Consider the following 18,041-nt stretch of genomic DNA (forward strand, 5'->3'; position numbering starts at 1 on the left):
TTCCCAAAGTAATCCCTCACCCATATGATTATATCAGCTATTGTTGAGTGGTGGTTTTTGATGCAGTGCCGTCTGAGCGATCGAAGATCACGGGTGTTTAGCTTAAGCTTGCACCCTTGGCCTTTACGCACTGAAATTCCTCCTGATTCCTTGAATTGTTTAATGATATTATGCACTGTAGAGGGAGAAATATGCAAATCCCTTCCAATCTTTCTTTGAGGTTCATTGTTTTTAAACATTTCAATAATTTTCTCACACCTTTTTTGACAAACTGGAGATCATCTGATCATCTTTACTCCTCAAAGACTCAGCCTTTTCTGGATGCTGTTTTTGTACCAAACCATGATTAAAATCACCTGCTGACATCACCTGTTTAAAATCGCATCATTATTCAATTTTTTCACCTCATTACTAGCCCTACATTTCACCCATCCCAACTTTTTTTGGAATGTGTTGCAGGCCTGAAATGCAGGAATGGATGTTTATTAATAAATGAAATGAAGTTGAGCAAACAAAACATAAAATATCTCAGGTTCATGCTGTCTGCAATCAAATAAAAGTCAAAGTAAATGTAAGATTTCCATACTGTCCCAACTTTAGCTAGTATGTAGCTCCCCCAGTAGGTGGTAGTTCTGTGAGGGAGTTAAAGTCGGGGATGAATGATGTTAAATTTGGGGAAGAATTGGGATTGAATGTGGTGGTATTTGGTACACTGGGTGAGGAAGTGCAGCTCCGTCTCTACTGTACTGAGAGTGCAATGCTGGCACAGCCTCTTCTCTCGGGGCAGCCAGGACCGTGTGTGTCGCCCCTTTTCCATGGCCGGGTTGTGTGTGCTCAGTCTATACCTTGGGTCAGATACTGTGCTTAGATAATCCGCCGCACTGTAGTGTCTGTTTAGGGTAAAATTACACTGCATTTTACACTGGACTTTAGTTTCATTTTCCCAATGACTCAGATACTTCAGTATGAGTGTTTGGTTTACTTTGAAAGTACTTGTCAATGCAGTATCATCCTGTAATATGGGATCTTAGTTGCATCATAGTTGTACATGGGCCTGGTTTATATTTGTTAGCTGTCTTACAACTATGTAAACCAATAATTGAAAGTAAGGATTTCTATGCAATACTGCCTATATCATTATGAATAACCACCATACTAGCCATCAAACATTGTGTTAAAGGCTTTGATCTGGACATAAGACATATGGTGAAGTATTACATTTTCCCATTGTTTAGGGGTCCTGCTTTTGTGTTTTTTACGCCAAGCTATGCATCTTTACAAACTAACCTTAGATTTATCAAGTATTCTTAGTGTGGGAATTGGTGCCATTTTAGACAAAAAAGCATTTTGTAAGGTCAGGCACTAAGGTAAGCCGAGAAGTCCTGACACACAATCAATGTTCCGTATTATACAAAAGGCCACTGGAGTTCCCCCCACACCACAGATTTTAAACCATGTCATGCTGTAAGAGAAAATGGAATTTATTCCAGCTGATGCTAAACAAGAAAAAAATGTTTCTACAATTACTGAATGTAGTCCATTTGTTTCTCTACATACTTTTTTAGCCTGCTTTCACCCTGTTCTTCAATGGTCAGGACCACCACAGAGTAAGTATTATTTGGGTGGTGGATCATTCTCAGTACTGCAGTGACACTGACATGGTGGTGGTGTGTTAGTGTGTGTTGTGCTGGTATGAGTGGATCAGAAACAGCAGTGCTGCTGGAGTTTTTAAATACCGTGTCCACTCACTGTCCACTCTATTAGACACTCCTACCTACTTGGGCCACCTTGTAGATGTAAAGTCAGAGACAATCGCTCATCTATTGCTGCTGTTTGAGTTGGTCATCTTCTAGACCTTCATCAGTGGTCACAGGACGCTGCCCATGGGGTGCTGTTGGCTGGATATTTTTGGTTGGTGGACTATTCTCAGTCCAGCAGTGACGGTGAGGTGTTTAAAAAGTCCATCAGCATTGCTGTGTTTTATCCACTCATACCAGCATAACACGCACTAACACACCACCACCATGTCAGTGTCACTGCAGTGCTGAGAATGACCCACCACCTAAATAATATCTGCTCTGTGGTGGTCCTGGGAGGGTCCTGACCATTAAAGAACAGCATGAAAGTGGGCTAACAAAGCATGCAGAGAAACAGATGGACCACAGTCAGTAATTGTAGAACTACAAAGTGCTTCTATATGGTAAGTGGAGCTGATAAAATGGACAATGTGTGTAGAAACGAGGTGGTTTTAATGTTATGGCTGATCAGTGTAGATAAATAGGGTTAAATAGGTTGTTCAGTCATTATTTAAAGATAGCACGAGACATCAAGGAGAATGCCATTCCACAACCTGGGTTCCATTAAATTGTCTTAATTGGTACAAGGTAGAAAGTTGTAACCAGTTCATTCCAAAAGGAGGATTTTTAAGTGTCTGTCCTAGCGTTGCATGGGCGGAGGACTGGTAGCCGAAAAACCGGACTGTCTGGCCCAAAGCCGGACGGCTGGCCACCCTAACACCTGGTGAAGGGAGAACGGCCACCGATATGTTAACAATGTGATACACAAATAACCATTGAACATTTATTGCCAAAGTGTACAAAATATAACATAGAACGACAAAGACTTGCAATGCCAAATAAAATGGCTGAAATTTTTAACAAAACCAAAACACAAACTCTGATCAATTTTTTGAAAAATACAGGACTGATAGTACACATCTAGAACTAAACACAGAAAGGACAGTAGACAAAGAACATGAATAAATAAACTGTACAACTTTTAGGTACCTATCCTGCCATGAGAATGACCAATGTGTAAACATGGCGTTAAACAACAAACAAACAACCAAACAAACAAACTCTAACAAGGCAAAAAGTTGTGCAGTCATAGTGTAGAACCTAAGGAGGTTGTATCCTGGTATCAGTCCTGGTTAATACAGGCACCCTGGCACCTTTTAGTGTCTGTCACTGGTGGGTAAACTAAGAAAACAAACAAAAAAAGAAAAAGCAAAGACAGGAGCGCACTGCGCATGCGCGTGCTTTTGCGTGCCTGGCATCCAGCGGTTCAAAGGTGCATAGGTTCAAGCTTGCGTTTTTTTTTGTTTTGAGCGTGCGTGGATTATTTAGTGTATATTACCAAGACGCGATACTTTATCTTATGTTATATTTGTTTAATTTGATTTAAGAATCAATACACGAGTGGGTGTGTTTACATAAAGAGCTTCTGGTTTGATGTGTTTATCGCTGTTGGGCTGAATGTGCCCTTCGCCCCTTTTATCTCCGTGCCACTGCCTAAGTGCGCCATTTAACTCGCCAATTTTAAATACTACGCTTAACAGCGAATGCTTTGTTTTTATTCTATTTTTAAACATTATTCGGTTATTAAACCGCTCGAATGCTTTTCCGTTTCTCCGTTTCGGTCGCGCTGTGTCAAAGTGAGGAAAAAAGTTACCCATGACAGCTTGCGTGTTTAGTTTATGGCTTGTTCGCCGTGTTGGTCTATTATAAAGTGCGCTGGTCTAGCTGTCTAAAATTTGCGATGCAACCGTGGTTCTCTGTGTCAAAACTGACACTGACGACTCGCATCCGATAACTCGTATTTTAGAGTAATTCTATACTCTATATAATTCTATATGTCGACACAGTTTGACACCAAACCTGCGAATTCTTGAACGCTGCAAGGCTTCCACGACTAGTATCGAATACGCTGCGTTGAGTTTCATAGCTGGAGTTTTTTGAGGGGCGTTCACAGTCCCGAGTGCGCAACGTCTTTAACTGTGACTCAGTTCGCAGGCTTTTTTATCTCCGTCTATGTATATATCCTATCTTTTGGTCGACAAGAGCGCTTATGTAATGTTAGCAATTCCGCTGTTGATACCACACCTATCTGGCGCTATTTTAAATCGATTAACGACGCCGGTAGCGTAGTCTAATGTTTATTACTTTTAAGTATTAAGTAAGTATTTCAAACGCGACCGAATCGAGCCGCGTCTATTTGCGCTTCTTTTGACTCCTGTGGCGCAAAACCGATGTCGGATACTTTCTCTGGACTGGTGAAAATCTGCTTTAAAAACGAGTATGCGGAGGAAGTGAAGGCAGAACTGACAACAAACCTTCGGATTTAACAGCGAATGCATTGAAATGAACTTATTTACTTCGTAATAATATACCAGGTAAGCGCTGTGGCTATTTTTTTTTTCATTATAACAGCTGGATTACTTATTAAATGTTGCAGAACAACATATATACTATATATTTTAGCATTACAAATGTATTAAAATACTGCATGGCAGTTAAAATGAAACGCACCATGCTGAATAAAACATTATAGGTTTTATTTGTTTCCTTTTTGTTGTCTTATGGTATTTTGTAAACAATCACTAAACTCTCCTGATTGTTTACTAAATGACCTTTGAGTGTTTTTTTGTTTTTTTGTCTTTGGTGCTTTTCTAATGCACCTTTGGGTTCATCAAGAGGCTACTGGTCTCTGAAGGTGACCATAAGCTGTGGTTTAATAGCACACACATCTCAAGCTTTCTGAAACTAAATAAGTGAAATCTCTAAAACCATTATATCTATTTGATCTTGATATGAAACTGAACAATTGAAACCACTGATCCAGTTTCCACTGGAAGTTATCATGTGTTTTTGATATTTCTTAGTATATTTAGGTATTGATAGTTTCTTGGTTATGTTCAGACCTATAAAACTACTGGTATGCATTAAACCGAATAAAACTAATGTAAACCATCACAGGTTTCTGCTGTTTCCTTTGCTTGTGTAATAGCTAGTAATGGTATTTTATGTTATCTACTGGGTATGCCTTAAATTACTGTCTGTTTTATTGTATGTTTTATAAGAATATAGGGGTTTCTGATAGTAATCATAGGCTGTGGTTTAATAAACTATAATTTGTCTGCACTCTTAGGAACAAATAACTCTATTAGGTCTTAATAAGAAAGTGTATCATGAAAACTACTAAGCCAATTCCTTTTTGGAAGTGAAAAAGTATTTCCAGTATTTTTTTTAGCACACATAACAAATTTTCACTGGTGTACATTGGGGTTGATAGTTCCTGGGTTATATTCAGGCCTACAAAACATTAGGCTTTATGAGAAATTCATGAAAAACTTGCAAAACATTTTAAATGAGTGCCGCACATTGCTGAATAAAACTTAAGGAAACGTCACCAGTTTCAGTTGTTTTCGGTTTGTTGTCCAGTGGCTAGTAATGTCACGTGCTTGTACACGTTTATATCTGTTTACCAGGTTAAAAGTTTAAGACTTTAAGTGATACATCATATGCACAATTCTGGTGAAAGAAAAGCCAGTTAGAACATGTTTTATTGTAATTCTGGAGGCATATACAAGTTTTTCAAATGTCTCCTACAAGTGTCTGTTAGTGAGCATATTCTGTGGTTAGTGTGATTTGATTGTATACAAGGAAACAAGATCGCTGTTGATTGTTATCCATATAAAACTGTCAACAGCTAGTCATCAGTTTAATTTACAGTTAATAACTGAAACATTTTAATTCGTTAGGATCTGATGGGAACTTGTTTAACCGAAAACCACTTATCTGGTTTCTATGAGAAAAAATAAATGCAGGGATTATCATGTCTATTATCATGTATAGATCATGTAAAGGCATGAAGAATAACCACAAAGTATCAACAAATTTCTGTCAAGAGTGGTGCGGATACTGTGTAGCTGTGGACTCGAGTTCACTCATCTGTGTGTGAGGAGTTTGCGGTGTTCCCCCATGACAGCGTTAGTTTTCTCGGCGGACTCTGGTTTACTTCACCTCCCAAAAACATGCAGAAGGGGGGTTGGCTGCTATAAATTGCTCCCTGGTGTGAGTAAGTGAATAGGTGTGATGTGTGTGGTGCCCTGCAATAGTGTGTTTCTGCCTGCAGCCAGTGTTTCCGTACCATACCCAATGCAACCCTGATTAGAAAATTGGAATGGAAATGGAAAGTATGTACGTATGTAAATCGAGTGAAGTTAAAGCAAGCTTTTAAGTGTAAGATATCCATTCAAGTGCCTCACGCAAAAACCGTGCAACGTCCCGAGTACAACTTATAGTGTAAATATGGAAATTGTCGATCATTGGTGGCTGGGTCAAATTCCATTATTACACTATATGTAATTTTATATTGCATAACATGTAATAGTATTTTTGCAGAACTGTTGTTAAAATGCTTGCTTGTGTTTTTGTTAGATAAGGTGCACATTTTATTCTGGTTTAGTTTAGTGTATAAATGAAATGTCACTTTCTCTTGGGCAATATTATAAGTGCTTTTATATTTTCATATTGAAATTATATGAGTGTGTTCTGCTTGTTCTGCTGTGACAGTAGCTATAACATCAGGTACATGTATTAAAATGCAACATGCCACTTAAAAATAAACTACACGCCCTGCTGCTTGATAGTAATAAAAACTGTGACAGGTTTTTTGTTGACTTACATGACATCACGTTTGACCAGTGACCTGTAACCGATTCCAGATGCTTGCTATGTTTTTAATGTCCTACAAAAATAATCTCTGACCATAAGTCTTTGGTGTAGCTTTGACTTATGTTTCCAGGGACGCATAAAAGGGCCGCCATTCCCTGAATCTGGCATTTAACCTTACGTATGACTGAGTGGTACATGCAAATGTACTAATGGTCAGCCATGTACAGTCAGTTAGTGTGCAAACACACACACACACACACACACACACACACACACACAAACAAGCAGCTGTCTGAGTAACTTGATCTACACTACTAAATGAAAAAAAAAAAATCATTCGGTATTTATTAGACCACATCTGCCTTTCAGGGTACAAATAAACTAGTGTTTGGATGTCGTGAAACGATATTTGATCTGGTCTGATCAAAGCAGTGGTAGCCCGGTGGTTAGGGCTCTGGGCTATCAAATAAAAGGTTGGGGTTTTGAAAAAGCACTGTCAGGCCATTCACCAACATAGTGCTTAATCCACCTCAGGGCTACTTTATGATGGCTGACCACAACTTGATAGATAGATAGATAGATAGATAGATAGATAGACAGATAGACAGACAGACAGACAGACAGACAGACAGACAGACAGACAGACAGACAGACTCAACTTTATTGTCATTGCTCAGTACGGGTACAAGGCAACAAAATGCAGTAAGCTTCTACCAGAGGTGCAAATAGTAGCATTGTGCAAAAAACAGAGAATAACAGTAAATGTATATATCTGTGATTAATATACTGTATAATTATAGCTATAGCTATTTACATATATGGTATTATGTCTATGTACATAGTACTATTTACACCGATCAGGCATAACATTAAAACCACCTCCTTGTCTCTACACTCACTGTCCATTTTATCAGCTTCACTTACCATATGGAAGCACTTTGTAGTTCTACAATTACTGACTGTAGTCAGTAACACTGACGTGGTGGTGGTGTGTTAGTGTGTGTTGTGCTGATATGAGTGGATCAGACACAGCAATGTTGATGGAGTTCTAAACACCTCACTGTCACTGCTGGACTGAGAATAGTCCACCGACCAAAAATATCCAGCCAACAGCACCCCATGGGCAGCGTCCTGTGACCACTGATGGAAGGTCTAGAAGATGAACAACTCAAACAGCAGCAATAGGTGAGCGGTCGTCTCTGACTTTACATCTACAAGGTGGACCAACTAGGTAGGAGTGTCTAATAGAGTGGACACAGTATTTAAAAACTCCAGCAGCACTGCTGTGTCTGATCCACTCATACCAGCACAACACACACTAACACATCACCACCATGTCAGTGTCACTGCAGTGCTGAGAATGATCCACCACCTAAATAATACCTGCTCTGTGGTGGTCCTGTGGGGGTCCTGACCATTGAAGAACAGGGTAAAAGCAGGTTAAAAGGTATGTAGAGAAACAGATGGACTACAGTCAGTAATTGTAGAACTACAAAGTGCTTCTATATGGTAAGTGGAACTGATAAAATGAACAGTGAGTGTAGAAACCAGGTCATGTTATGGCTGATCGGTGTAAATAGTAGTGATAATAATAATACTAAGGATATTAATAGAAATAGGATTAGTTAGGTATGTATTATAATAAAAATAATGATTTTTAATGTTACATAAATATTATGAATAAAATAGTACAAATTGTATGATTACATAATGATGTAATAAAGAATAGACTGTATTTACCGTTATTTACGTGGTCAATCTGTATGTACTAGTCAGATTTTGTAAAATTATCTAGGGAAGGACATGATGCAAATAATAACTTCAATAAAACCTACAATTTTCTAAACAGCAAACAACGTTTCTATAATAATAAAAAGTAGCCGCTCAAGTGGCGCAGCGGTAAAACACGCTGTTCACCAGAGCTGAGATCTCGAATACATCGTATCGAATCTCAGCTCTGCCTTGCCGGCTGAGGCTGAGCAGCCACATGAACAACGATTGGCACCTGCACGGAGATGGGAAAGGAGTGTGGCCCTCCGTGCACAGCGCTGTACTGCACTGCACTCGTCAAGTGTAGGTGATAAGATGTTCGATTGCTGTGCACGTGTCGGAGGGGGCGTGGAGCAGCCTCGTCCTCCCCAATCAGGAGCAGGGACCAGCATTAGTGAGAGGATGATTGACGGGTAGAAATTGGATGCGCTAAAGTGGGAGAAAAAAGGGGGGGGGGGAAGTAGGCATGCTCAACAAACCATAGTTTGAAGTTTGTAAAGTATGGTTGTTAACTATTAAATATTATTGCACAAAGGTGTTATGGTATTGTATGAATAAAGCCCTAGATAAATCCTAATCAGTAACACGTTAATGTAAAAACTGTTGACTAATCATTAACGTTTTAAATAATTAAGATTAGGATCGGTGACAGATCAGAGATATGAAGTGACGTGACAATATTTGGCAGATTCATTATTTTCCAGAGTTTCCAGGTGTTTATCTTTGACAGGACAACCTACATCAGTTTGTGTATTTCGGAATGTAAAAGTAAAAGAAAAAGCAGAGCATAATGTTGGCCTTTGCAAAGACTGACATTTGGCAGTCCTACTAATACATGTCTGGCAGGAAAACGTTTCATATCATTTTAAGTTCCTGTAGAATACTATGCAATTGAGGGATCACAGAAAAATCTAAGTAATTCAGTAGTTATCCAATCACTGCACTAATTCCTCATAAAATTATTTCATGATTATTGAAAATGTACGGCTACGCTACAAATAATGTAAAAAGAAAGTAAACAATTACGTCTTATTGTTGTACTGTGACAGATCAAAAAGTAATCTCTGAAATATCTTGCCAACAGCCGGGCTTCTTAGAGACATGCGGCCGATGTGAGAATGAGTTTAAAGGTCACAGACTTTTAGTAGTTTGAATATCCTCATTGATTAGGCTTGAATATTTGCATGCCTAGTTTACACATTCCAGTGTGGAGTGAAATCAGGTGCTTGGTGTCCTCTTGTATTTGAGGTTTAAAAAAAAAGTGGCAATAAATTAGATGTTCGCAAATGTGTAAAAAAACAAAAAAACAAAAAAAAAAAACCCACATATGATGATGTTAAATATAGTAGACCCTTGACTTACGAATTTAATTGGTTCCAAAGGGCTGTTCTTAAATCAAAATGTTTGTTAGTTAAACCTATTTTTCCCATAAGAAATCATGTAAATAGAATTAATCTCTGCCAGACCTCCCAAACCTCCCCCTTACCTAACCTTTCTCATGTCTTAAATGGTCTTTTTTGTTGTGAATACAAGTATACTTTCCCTTAATCTTAAATTATAGAATAGACATTCCTGTAAAAAACAATAATGAACAACAATACATAGTAGTACTGTACATAAAACACACCACATTTCAGTACAGTACGTGTGCTTTACTATACACCATAATACATTTCCTTCTTTTTATATAAAATGTATTTACCAGAAACAACAATAACTCTCATATTTCTCTTTTATTTCCTTCTTTATTTCAATAGCATTGTATTTTGTAGGTGTAATTGCACGAAAGAATAACTTCCTTCTTCTCTCTCACTCACTGCCCCCTCTGTCTGATACACAGTGACAGCTACTGGCAGGAGTAATTATACAACAACAAATGTAATAGATTTTTTCATTTTCTTTGCACCTTCATAGACCACTGAAGTCGTGTCGTCATTTTGTAGTCCACGGTATGTTGTTATGCCCATATTTGGTAACCCGGGTCTAAGAAAAACTTGAATGGGAAAAATGAGAATTGCCTCTCTCGCATCCTGTAGTCATAAAAAATGTTCCAAAGCTGTTACGTTTTGTTTTATGGAGATTCTATCACTGGATCCTCTGAATTATGAAGTCATTAAAGAGTCAAAATATGAATATTGCTACATGTAAGCTAATGCTACTGCACACTGAATTGACGTCACTAGACTGGAAGCCTCTTAAAGTTAAAAGGTAAAAAAAAAAAAAAAGTTTAAAAGGTTTTCACCTTACACAAATATGCAAGTCACCCATGCCATGGGCACAGATGCACCCCATACCATGACAGATGTTGGCTTTTGCACCTTTTACTAATACCAGTCATTTTCATTTTTGGCACTGAGAACTCGACGTCCGTTTCTCCAAAAAAACAAGCTGACCCGTGGACTCGTCTGACCACAGCACACGTTTCTACTGTCTTTCGAACATTTGAGATTAGTTTGGGCCCAGAGAACACAACATTTCTGCACAGAATCGATGTAAAGCTTTCTTATTGTGCAGCTTGGCCATACACAGACTGAGAACTCTTCAGATTTCCTGAATCTTTCTACAATATTATGAACAGTAGATGGTGAAAGACTACATTAGATCTTTACAGATTTCCTGAATCTTTTTATAATATTATGAACAGTAGATGGTGAAAGACTACATTAGATCTCTTCAGATTTCCTGAATCTTTTTACAATATTACGAACAGTAGATGGTAAAAGACTACATTAGATCTCTTCAGATTTCCTGAATCTTTTTTACAATATTACGAACAGTAGATGGTGAAAGACTACATTACATTCCTACAGATTCCCTGAATCTTTTTATATTATGAACAGTAGATGGTGAAAGACTACTTTATTTGTAGTCTTACATTAAGAAATGTTCTTGATGCTGCTCAGGTGGTGCAGTGGTAAAAACACATGCTGAAACACCAGACCTGGGCTCTCGAATACATCGTATCAAGTCTCAGCTCTTATCAAGTCTCAGCCTGTCAGCATGGCTGAGCAGCGACATGAACAACGATTGACCTGTTGTTCATTTAGGGGTGGGATATTAAAAGCCAGATAGGGACTCTCTCATAACTAATGCAATTACGACCTCTGCTGGCTGATTGATGGTGCCTGCACAGAGACGGGAAAAGAGCGCTGTCAGGGTGTGTCTCTCCGTTCACAGTGCTGATCCGCATTGCACTCGTCAAAGTCAGTCTGTGTATAGCTTTTCCCTAAATCTTTTTACAATATTATGAACAGTAGATGGTGAAAGACTACGTTAGATTTCTACAGATTCCCTGAATCTTTTTATAATATTATGAACAGTAGATGGTGAAAGACTACATTAGATCTCTTCAGATTTCCTGAATCTTTTTTTACAATATTATGAAGAGTAGATGGTAAAAGACTACATTAGATCTCTTCAGATTTCCTGAATCTTTTCACAATATTATGAACAGTAGTTGGTAAAAGACTACATTGGATCTCTTCAGATTTCCTGAATCTTTTCACAATATTATGAACAGTAGTTGGTAAAAGACTACATTGGATCTCTTCAGATTTCCTGAATCTTTTCACAATATTATGAACAGTAGATGGTAAAAGACTACATTAGATCTCTTTAGATTTCCTGAATCTTTTCACAATATTATGAACAGGAGATGGTGAAAGACTACATTAGCAGGGCTCTAGACTAACGTTTTGCACTGGTTGCACTGGTGCACCTAACTTTTTTTCTTAGGTGCACCAGCACAAAAGTTAGGTGCACCCAAATTTTCGACCGCATCGCATTTAACACCGCAGTTTTACAGGTTCACTTTTTTTTTTTTTTTTAAATCACTGTCCATACAGGCAATATTGACTTGGAAATAACTAACAATCTGGTCAACATGGCCTCGTCTGATGATCTGTTTGCTGCTGCCTGACAATGAAGGGCAGTGGGGAGAGGGGACACTTGGGCAGTGCATTTATCGCGGCATGTAATGTGTTTTATAGATGCATTGGGCTTTTTCAGCCTTTCAATTCGAAATGTATTAGAACCAGTCACAAATATACTATTGCCGGCCACTGTCTTCTTTACAGTTAATTATAGTATTACAGACTAATTATAGCACACTTATAAAAATTATAAAAATAATAGAGTAAATGTGTATGTATGTGTGTATATCTATTTATATGTGTGTGTATATTTAAAATGATATGTATATGTTTGTGTTTGTGTTAGAGTGTAATCTTAAATGTAGTGCATTATATTATCGGCTTTACTGAATCTTTTACACAGATTCCCAAAATCGCTTGCGGTGCACTCACTGTGTATTTTGACTACATGTATTGTAATATATTTTGGTCTTTTAGTTATTTGTATATTTTACTTAACGAAAATATTGTCGTGTTTTTACTTTCACTATCGCGGCACTTTACCGCTAGCATTAGCCCCTTGCTACTGTAGAGGGTCGGCTCACCTAGCCGCTGTCCGGTGGGGATGCTGCGGGTCTTTTGCTGTGCGGTGGTGGAGGTGTGGGAATAAAGACACACGACAGGATCGAGTCACTTTAACTGTTTAGTCAGGACTTAAGTGAGCGTTACAACACTTTACACCGCCGAGCTCCAGAACCCGAACTTCCATTCTGGGGACATCCGGCGAGTCTCATATACAAAACTAAACTTACGTCCGAACGTCCGAACGCACGTGTATAAACCTGGTGCTGCATTCTGATTGGCTGAGCTGAATGTCGCTCACATATCACCGCTACAATATTGTCCCGCCCTTCACTATCTCTGATTGGTTTAGACCATGATATTGGCCTAATGTGTATCTGTTGTTTTTTTTTCCCTCGGACGCCTGGTCGCACCGGTGCGACCTGAGATTTTTTTTAGTCGCACCATTGAGAAATTAGGTCGCATGTGCGACCAAATTGGTCGCACTCTAGAGCCCTGATTAGATTTCTTTAGATTCCCTGAATCTTTTAACAATATTATGAACGGTAGATGGTGAAAGACTACATTAGATTTCTTCAGATTCCCTGAATCTTTTTACAATATTACGAACAGTAGATGGTAAAAAAATGGTGCCTGCACAGAGACAGGAAAAGAGTGCTGTCAGGGTGTGTCTCTCCATACACAGTGCTGATCCGCATGGCACTCGTCAAAGTGTAGGGGGAAAAATGCATACGGCTGCTGCCCCTGTGTCGGAGGCGGCGTGGGTTAGCTTCGTTCTCCTCAATCAGAGCGGGGATCTGCATTGGTGGAGAGGAAGCATGATGCAGTTGGGCAATTGGACGTGCTAAAAGGGAGAAAAAAAGGAGAAAATGCATTAAAAAAAAATATATAGTATATATAAAATAAAAATAAATATATAAAGAAATGTTCTTGATTGACAACTGATTGACTGTTCTCTCACAATGATTGTTATAATTTAAATATTCTATAAACTTTTTTACTCTTATTTTGCCCCGTCCCAACTTTTTTAGAGGTGGTGTTGCAGACATCAAATTCTAAATGTGTTACTATTTACAAAATTCAATAAAGTTTTTCAGTGAAAACATTGGAAATATTTTATTTTTATTTTGTCCGTTAAAATTTCAAGAGAATTAAACAGAATTTAACTCCTTCTTTTACTGCATTTTACTCAATGTCCCAACTTTTTCGAAATAGGGAAAGAAATCATCAACTTTCTCATCAAAAACAAAAACAATAGTAAAAAGGACACAGATACAGTGCTGTAAAAAGTATTTGCCCCAGCATTATTCCCCAGTGTTTCAGATCATCAAACTACTTTTAATGTTAGACAGATAATGCAAGGAAACACGAAATGCTTTTTATGATGTTCAGTCCTACTTGGCTCTGTATAAAAAAGTAATTTCCCCTTTGCTACTGTATCAGTTAGCTAACAAAAATCATCTGGGTTCAGTTACACTAGCCACACCCAGGCATGGTTACTGCCAGACCTGTTGAATGTAACCATCCCTTAAATAGAACCTGTCTGGCAATGTGAAGCAGGCTAGGTATTCTCAAAAAGCAGCACATGATGCCACCTTCTACAGATGTTTAAATACAAATGCCAGACAAAGTCACTGAAAATGTACCAGTCTGACAAGGATTACAAAGCCATAGCAATGGTCTCGGGACTCCAGCGAACCACAGTGAGAGCCACAAATGGTATAAACTTGGTACAGTGGTGAACATTCCCAGTAGTGGCCAGCCTACCAAAATTTCACCAACAGTGCATCGACAATTTAGGAGGTCACAAAAGAACCCAGACGAACATCAAAATGTCTTAGTTGAACTGTCTGTATTACCACCGCTTTATCCTGGTCAGAATCATGGTGGGTCTGAATTATCGGGCGAACGTCAGGATACACCTTGGGCAGTCCATCACAGGGCAAACACACACACTCACACTTTTTAGTAGCTCTAGTTGCCCTGAGTGCTTGTCTGTGGGCTTGTAGGAGGAAGCTGGAGCACCGGGAGGAAACCCACACAAACACAGAGAGAACATGCAAACTCCACACAGAAAGGACTCCTGGGGAATTAAACCCAGGCTGTGAGGCGACAGCACAACCCACTGTGCTACTGCGCCGCCCGCAAAATTGGCATTCTGCTCTAACACCACTAGTGTGACGTGACTTTACTGCCAGTTGCCCTATCTGGGGGATAAACTCTGCTAAATGTGAGTGAGTTATCTAAAAAAATGTTGTAAACCTTACTTGTATCAGTTTGCTATGGTAAAGAGTCATCAGTATTTGACAGGCAACCTATAACTGATTATTCAGCTGTGTGCACATTTATTCATTGGTTCTGGGTGTTGGAAGCCTTTCCTGTGAATACTGGTTTACCTTTGCGGTCATTTCTTTTATTGTTTGTTGTTTTATACAGTCTTGTAGAACAACTAAAACACTGGATTTATTCAGGCGGTTGCACAACAGTTTGAAATGAGCCACACAGGCTGTCAGTGCTCAGAGCCAGCAGAAGAGTCTGTGACCTCTGTCTTTGATAGCGTAGGTGTTTTCGTTATAATTATCGTGTATTGTGTTTCTGCATGCTGATTCATTATTAAGAGTTTGGATTACAGTAATCTGCCAAATCCAACCGATTACACTACATCAGTGTGGGGATTTATTTAATTTGATATGTCAGGATATAAGAAGCATGGACAATAAGAGTTTTAATAAGACAAACATGGTGTAGTGGCACCATTGTGTTGCTGTTTAAAACGATGAATTGATACAAATTCGGTACTTGGGGATCTTTTTGTTAATGGGGTTGGTGCAGCAGGTAATGTTGATGCCAAACACCCCCAGGGACAACGGTTTGAATTTGGGCTTAGGTTACTAGCTGTTATATAAGTTCATCACATGTTTTTTTAATTCATATTTCCCATAAATTAAAGCTGTACTGGTCAAATTTTTTAATTAGTTTAAAATTTAAAAATATGTAAAAAAAAAATATGTGAGTGACATTCAGCTCAGCCAAACAGAATGCAGCACCCAGTTTATACATGTGCGTTCGGACGTTGGCGTTGGCCCCAGCATTGAACCCAATAGGTAGTTCGGGTGCTTGAGCTAGGCAGTCTATATATGTATTGCCCATTGAAGTTCTGACTAAAGAGTTAAAGTGAACTCTACCTTGTCATGTGCCTTTATTCCCACAACTCCACCACCGCACGCAGCAAAAGACCCGTAGCATCCCCGCCGACTAGTGAGATTGGATGAAAAGGATGAAAGGATAAAAATGAGTGGATTTCACAGTATAAATTACAGTGTGGATTGGCGTCCTATCTGGGGTGTGTTGCTGCATTGTGCCCAGTGATTCTGGAAAAGCTGCACCCACTTTGACCCTGAACAGGATGAATATGAGATAGCCTTTTATTATCCCACAGGGGGAAGTTTGCAACGTTACAGGAGCATCCAAAAATATAAAGATATAAAAAGTGTTTACACATCCACTGATCAGCCATAACATTAAAACCACCTGCTTGTTTCTACACTCACTGTCCATTTTATCAGCTCCACTTACCATATAGAAGCACTTTGTAGTTCTACAATTACTGACTGTAGTCCATCTATTGCTCTACATACTTTTTAGCCTGCTTTCACCCTGTTCTTCAGTGGTCAGGACCCCCACAGGACCACCACAGAGTAGGTATTATTTAGGTGGTGGATCATTCTCAGCACTGCAGTGACACTGACATGGTGGTGGTGTGTTAGTGTGTGTTGTGCTGGTATGAGTGGATCAGACACAGCAGCGCTGCTGGAGTTTTTAAATACCGTGTTCACTCACTGTCCACTCTATTAGACGCTCCTACCTAGTTGGTCCACCTTGTAGATGTAAAGTCAGAGACGATCGCTCATCTATTGCTGCTGTTTGAGTTGGTCATCTTCTAGACCTTCATCAGTGGTCACAGGACGCTGCCCATGGGGTGCTGTTGGCTGGATTTTTTTTGGTTGGTGGACTATTCTCAGTCCAGCAGGGACAGTGAGGTGTTTAAAAACTCCATCAGCATTGCTGTGTCTGATCCACTCATACCAGCACAACACACACTAACACACCACCACCATGTCAGTGTCACTGCAGTGCTGAGAATAACCCACCACCCAAATAATACCTGCTCTGTAGTGGTTCTGGGAGAGTCCTGACCATTGAAGAACAGCACGAAAGGGGGCTAACAAAGCATGCAGAGAAACAGATGGACTACAGTCAGTAATTGTAGAACTACAAAGTGTTTCTATATGGTAAGTGGAGCTGATAAAATGGACAGTGAGTGTAGAAACAAGGAGGTGGTTTTAATGTTATGGCTTATCGGTGTGTATTGAAAACAGAAATGTAAGGGTATTAAAAATTACAGTCTTTAGAAAAGTAACACAAATATATTTTATACATGTATTGCACAAAGTACAACAAGTATTGCAGAGGTAAAACATGAAACTAGTAATAGTAATAATAATAGTAAAAATATTAATAATTAAAATAATAGGGTATCACAGAGGCTCAGTTGATAGCACTGTCGTCTCACAGCAAGGACATGCTAGGTTCACTTCTCAGGTGGAGCGCTCCGGGTCCTTTCTGTGTGAAGTTTGCATGTTCCTCTGTGTCTGTGTGGGTTTCCTCTGGGAGCTCTGGTTTCCTCCCACAGTCCAAAGACATGCAGTCAGGTTGGAGATACAATTGGAGATACAAATTTGCCCTAGGTATGAGTGTGTGTATGTGTGTTAGAGCTGTGTTAAAAACTGAGCTTCTCTTCTTCAAATTGAGACCAAATCTATATCTGTGTGTTGTTCCATTAAGAATAAAATCCAGTTTCCAGAACATTTCCAGAATATATAAGTCCATATCTAACGACTAATTTATTCTCTCGGCTTTCGTGGTTAAAAGCTGAAACTGGTAATTCGTTAACGAAGCTGTCACTTACAGTATACCTCTACAACCAATGAAGAGGGAGTTTTTTTTATTGCCAGCTTACACAAATGACGCACATTGGAGCTTTGGATTAGAGGAACAACTGATTCCACCCAAAATCTCAATTCGGAAGCACTGATTGGTTTATACAGCTGTTTTTCAAGACTTGAACCACGACTGATACACTGAAACACATGCACTGATTCATGGAGTTGTTTATGCACGACACCATGATGAAATAGTGTAAACAAAACGAATGAATCTTTACCATTGATAATAGCACAGCTCCCTGATTCGATTCCAATGAATAATTCATTTGAAAAGAGTCGTTTTATCGCTCATGCGTGAAAGAAAGCATGCAGCACAGCGCTGTTGTGCTCTGTTTTAAAAGTGATAGATTAATTATTATTAATTCATATTTAGGGCA

The 18,041-nt window shown here is 39.0% G+C and overlaps 1 protein-coding gene across 2 annotated transcripts in view; it reads left to right on the forward strand.

Annotated features, from left to right (window-relative positions):
* The first annotated feature begins 3,880 nt into the window (after positions 1 to 3,880).
* The window catches only part of LOC134330380 (glucocorticoid receptor-like), a 132,501-nt gene continuing 118,340 nt past the window's right edge, over positions 3,881 to 18,041 (forward strand). For both annotated transcript variants that reach the window (XM_063011483.1, XM_063011484.1), the window contains exon 1: positions 3,881 to 4,171. The gene's annotated coding sequence lies outside the window, so the exon portion shown is untranslated. The remainder of the gene's footprint in view (positions 4,172 to 18,041) is intronic.

Source organism: Trichomycterus rosablanca, chromosome 16 (assembly GCF_030014385.1).
Source record: "Trichomycterus rosablanca isolate fTriRos1 chromosome 16, fTriRos1.hap1, whole genome shotgun sequence".
NCBI lineage: Eukaryota > Metazoa > Chordata > Actinopteri > Siluriformes > Trichomycteridae > Trichomycterus > Trichomycterus rosablanca.